A 5,799-nucleotide genomic window follows, 5' to 3' on the forward strand; every position below is an offset into this window, starting at 1 on the left:
GGTGGTTGTACTTAGCCTTGCTATTATTCCCCCTTTTCAGAACTGTAGTGTTTCTGAGCTGAAGACGAAGTTATAAGACCAAGGCTCAAACCCTAGTTGAGTTTTGCCTGTGGAGTGGAGCTGAAGCCCTGCTAGGATCGCCTTTTTCCGCTGCTGCTGCTTTTATTTCGGTATGAGGACTAAGTGCCTCTTCTGTAAGTATTTTACGCTTTATTTATGTTTGGATCTGTTTATTACTTATCGTTTTGTGTATCCTGGCTGGTCCTGGACAGGAATTTAATACACAAAATAATCTGAAAATTTGGGCTAAATTTTTGGGCGTGACACCGTTGCTCATGTATTCGTAGTCTCGTAGACGAGGATGCCATCGGTGAGTGTTCATCCCCTCCGCTCCGCTCCTCTCCCGCCCAAATCAATTTCCCCTTAATTAAATGCTGGTGTTCTTGTCGCTGTTGTTGCAGATGTTCCCGTCGACGAATGCCGGATTCTCGTAGGCAATGGCGCGCTCGGCAGCCTCGCCGTCAATTGCAGCCTCCTCGATGACTCCGCCGTGCCGGCCGTCGTGAAGGGAAGCCTTCGCGAGCTCTCGCTGCTGAAGTGCTCGTCCTTCTCCTGGTACCTCTTTGTGGCAGTTGGTGAGAGATGCAAAAATTTAAGGTGTGGTTTCTTCAGCATTGGCTTTGTACGAGCACGATTGCACGAAAGTGTATTCGATCAGCGAATCGAATTGATGAATTGTTGCATGATATTGCACTCTGTTCAGTTTATCCTTGTTTAAACTTTAATGTGTTACGAACATTACGGAAAATTGATTTGTACATTCCATAGCCATTGGTTGCATATTATTGGCCCAAATAATGTAAATCGAAGCATGTTGAATTCTTCTCTGTATATCCAGATCATTTGTGTCCCCTGGTTCAACCAGGGCAGCCACGCCGACGCGACGAGGGCGCACAACGCGACGAGCGTCAGGAACCCTACGCAGACCAGCGCGACGGTGGTTGTTGCTGCCGCCGTCGAGCGAGGAGCTCGCCGCCGCTCCAACCGGCTGCAGGTGGCGGCGATGGTGTTCGGCGAGAAGCTCCCCATCCCAGAGATTGTGGCCATCGACGACCAGTCGGACGGAAAGAGCAATCTCCTGAAGGCAGTGTTTTTTCGGTTTGGCCGTTTCTATCGGAGATTGATTACCGATATACCGAAATTTTGAACAAATGTTGGTCAAATTTAAACAAAATATTACCAAATTCACAAAAAAATATATATAAATTTCCGGCCAAAATAATGTGTGTCTTGGGGAGGTGAGGGGATGGGGGTGTCCGAAATGACCGAAATTTATTCTCAAACCCTGCCTGGAGGCCCTCCTTGTCTTCCGCTTCAACGTCCGCAACTCATCCTCCAGATGGTTCGCGACGACCCAACTGTCCTCGATCCATGGTGCCACTTCCAGGTGCACGTTTCGCTTCCGTCCCTAGGTGGCGTCCTCCACCGGTGGTAGCTCCAGCGCCACCTTCCAAGCTCCCCAGCCGCCACCACGTCCGCGCGCACCGGCCCCGTTTGGACTTCAAGGTCTACTTCTCTTTTCAGGCTGACAAGTGAGGCTAGACATCTGCCATATAAGCGAAACAGGGGAATACGTAATATGCATATGTGGCAGATAGAATAATGGATGTTACGTATTCTGGTATTAAGGATAATGGATATTAATCAAACCCTGTTTTATATAGTTTAGGAGTTAAAATTTTTAGTATTAAGAATAACGGATGATAATCAAACCCGACATAAAGTTGAAGGACGGTAAGTGGACTTATTCCGCACACGGAAGATAAGTGAACTGGCCCAATTAAAACATTCAATGCCCCCACTGTACGATGTTGTGGAGATGCCCTCCTAGTTTAGTGGCTGTGGGTATAAGATCAATATTTGAGTTGAAAGCTAAAAACTTGAAAAAGTATGCATTGTTATTACGTGTTTGGATGGGAAAAATATGTGGTGAAATCTATACAAGTAGTGGAAACTTAGAAACTACTGGACAGATGCCTGAGATTTTTGTCCACGTCACTGGTAGTAAAAATATGATGTACACAAATCTTAAGCATCCATTTTTAGATCCAACCGTAATTTGGTTTACAGTTTCCACAATATATGTGGTTTGCAGTATATATTTTCCGTCTTTGGTTATGCTAAAAAAATCCCACATTTAGTAAAATTATGATGGATTCGATACACTTTGAACATGTTTACTATTCTCATTTATTTAGCTAGAAATGTTATCATGGATATTAAGGTCCTCTGGGTTTAGATTTATTGGATCATACTTTTTAGCCGACGTTTTGGCTTACATGGTTTATAAGGGCAATAGCAATACATCACAAGTATTTGCCAGAGCTCAGATGGCACATGTGCTAAGGAACGACAAGGCTCACAATGCAGCAATCTCACGTGGCGTCCGCAAAAATAAATTTTTCCCTTTTTTCTCCACTTTTCTCGAGATCCACACTTCCTTTCTTATCGCCCTCTCTCACGCCTTCCCCTATCTCTCCTATCATGCTCGGGTGCAGGCGGCGCCGCTCTCTCTCCTTTCACGCTTGGGGGTGGCCGGGCAGAGCGGCGGCCTCTGCGGCGACGGGGCTAGGCGGAGCAGCAGCCCAAGCGGAGACAGCGCCGGGGAGCCGGGCGGAGCAGTGGTGGGTCTTGGTGCTCGCCGGTGCAATAGCGGCGAGGTCGGTGGCACAGTAGCGGGGGACGATGGGAGCTCAGCGGCGCAATAGCAGGGGATGGCGGGAGCTCGAACGCCTCCCTTCCTCCTCTTCCAGCCGCCGCGGATCGAGGGGTGGCACGGCCGGCAGCGAGCGGAGGTCATCGCGGATCGGGGGGTGGCATGGCCGGCGAGCTCCGATGGGTGCAGATCGAGGAGCGCAGCGAGCGAAGGCCATTGCAAAGGTGGGGGCTGCGACTAGCCCCGTGGTGGCGCCTCCTCTCTCCCCGTCGGCGGCACCCTCCTCTCTCCCCGTCGGCGCGGGAGCTCGGACTAGGCGCATATGCGGCTTCTCTAGCGAGCTTCTCCCCCTTCTCTCTCTGTCCTGCTTTCTCGCCATGGGTGTCAATGCGATTCTTTCTCTGTGAAAAATCTGCTTTCTTCTGATGAGGTTCTCGGAGCCAAACAAGGCCGGTGCGAACCTGGTGAAGACATGGGCCCCACCCAGTGGCAGAGGACGGAAAAAAAATTAGGTGTGTGGCGGTGTCGCCGGTGTGGCACATGGACTAGCGCAAAGAAAGGAAAAAAACAATCTCATGCTGCAAGCTATATTCCAACCAATGATATTGCCTAAACCAACTTTTTCGAAAGCTATTTTTATCACTTATGACAGGAAAATTGTGACCACTTGGCTGAGTTGGACCCTTAGCTTAAAAAAGCCCTCCTAACTTCATCTCTAATATTAGCAGCAAATCGATACATTGGAATACGAAGTCCCAGATCAGAAATAATGTATTCTGGTTTGAACTTAGTTATACCTTCAAAATTCTCTTCAACAACCTCTCTCCCTTGTTGGAGAACAACATGCTCTTCCATCTGCTCCTCCTCCTCCATCTCTACTGCATCATTTCCACTTGCATGAGTACTTGCGCTTGGAGAGCCCCGGTTCTAAAAACTCTTCAAATCTGCAAAACAAATTACACAAATGCAATTTTATTATCAAATTTGTATACTTCAAAGTTCAAACCAACAAAAATGATGTTGTGAAATTGTCAACATTTGAAGAATATGTACCTCTTTGTGAAGCCAATGCCTTTCCTTTCCTCTTTATATCCATTTTGTGCAATTGTGTATTTGTGTTATTGCACTTGGTTGCTCCTTAGTCACTTGCTCTGCTCTCCTATTCTCCTGTCTGCCTGTGCCGTGCGCCACTGCGCCTGCTGGCTGCTGCAGTGCTGCCTGCGCAGCTGCACTGCCGCTGCGCCTACCTACCTGGCTGGCCGCGCCGCCTCGCCGGTCGCCGCTGCCTCGCGCCGCTGCGCGGCCGAGCCCCCACCCCCTGCCGGCTCCCGCGCCCTTCCTTGAGGAGGCCCGCCGGCACTCGCCCCGTCGCCGTCGGCCGTCGTCCGCCGCTCGCCTACAGCCTGCTCGATGGGGAATTGGGGATTGGGGAGATGGATTGGGGATTGGGGGTTGGGAAATCGGGGGGTTAGGGTTTCATGGTCAAAAGGCCCATTTACACAAAAACAAGCCCAATGGACCTAATTGGTTCGCCTGTTCACTCTCTTGCACGCGGCTTCGCTCTTCCTCTCGATCGCGCCAGTGTGGCCGTGCGACGTCCTAGAACTGGGAAGGAGATGCACCCGGGGGGTGGATGTGCGGGGAGGGAGGGGGTGGGGTCGCGGGAGGATCAAGGTATGGCGAGCGCCACACCTCGCCATACTGAGTCCTCCGCTCCTGGCCCCACCCCCTTATCTCCTCCACGCATGCAATCTGCCTAGCTGGAGAGTTGAGGCTAAATTCTATGTAGATGCACTGTGAATGACCTAAGCCAGTGGTTTTGAAGCTTGATGTTTAATTGTCGAGTCCCGTCTCCACTTTATGAGAAAAAAAAGCTAAGAGAGGTTTATGGCTTTCAAAAAGAAAAAAAAAATGCCAGTTGATTTAGATGTAGATCTTTTGACTCATAAGCTATAGGTTACAAAGATGGTCTATGTGTTTTATTGAAATTTAATTTTTATGACCTATGCTACTGGGAATGGATCTGGGGTGGGAGCCGATCATGCAGAAAGCATGAGCTCCAACTGTTTCTGGAGTGGGAGAAGCTGCATCTGCTAGAAACTCCCTAAATAGATCCTTAGTTTTTTTTTCTTGGGAGACGGTGGTGGTTGTAGATTGTGTGCAACATGAGGAAGGAGCAAGGTTGATGGACAGCTTAAGTGGTAAGATTAGTATCTGCAGGTGTGTGTGACACAAGGAGTACTTGAATACAATTTCGGTAGGGAGGTTGGTTTAAACATCATTAAGAAAAGGAAAAATTACGAATTACCCGCCCGAACTATCACGTCGACCGAATTACCCCCTGAACCTAAAAACCAGGCATTGCTCACCCTAAACTTTTAATACCGGACAAATTACCCCCTGAGCATTGTTTTGGACAGTTTTGAATCTGCATATGTGGCCGCCAACGTGACATCCAGTCAGCAAAATAAGACATAAAAAATATATAGGCCCACATGTCATCTCTTTCCTCACACCAATCCCTCCCCAATCCCATCTCCCCTGCTTCCCTTCTCTATCTTGCTTTGCGTCTATGGCTGGAGAAGGAGGAGACGGTGGCCGGTACCGCTCGTCCTCGGTCGTGATCGCGCGCCATGGCGTGTGCGTGTGCCGCGTGCGTTTGCCATGGGCGCCGCTCCTCCTCCGCACCTGCGTAGCCACAAAGTACAAGCTGAAAAATCTGTACCTTGCAGAGCGTTGGTGATGAGCATGAAGACGCAGCCGCCATTCTCGTTGAGGAGGTTCATCCAGTACTCCGTCGCGCCACCGGCTTCTTCGTCTACAGCAGGAGCTCGACGCCATGGGTGTCGCGTACAGGCACCCGGTTGCTAGCACGGGCATCGTCACGACCGTAGGCACTGGGTGCTCGTCGTTCATCGCGCTGCGCGCCGACATGGATGCACTCTCGATGCAGGTAACGTATGTGGGAGCAGCAGTAGCACCGCCGCTTCCATCGTCTCGTCGCCATTGATGTGGAGCTCGTCCTTGGCGCTGCCCACGTCCTCCAACGCCCTCCTTGGCGAACTCCGCCTCCGCCCGCCGCT

At 50.2% G+C, this 5,799-nt stretch overlaps 1 pseudogene; it reads right to left on the bottom strand.

The window, feature by feature from the left end:
• Positions 1–2,542: 2,542 nt before the first annotated feature.
• Positions 2,543–4,463, bottom strand: LOC127776902 (uncharacterized; annotated as a pseudogene).
• Positions 4,464–5,799: the final 1,336 nt, after the last annotated feature.

Source organism: Oryza glaberrima, chromosome 6, assembly GCF_000147395.1.
Source record: "Oryza glaberrima chromosome 6, OglaRS2, whole genome shotgun sequence".
Taxonomy (NCBI): Eukaryota; Viridiplantae; Streptophyta; class Magnoliopsida; order Poales; family Poaceae; genus Oryza; species Oryza glaberrima.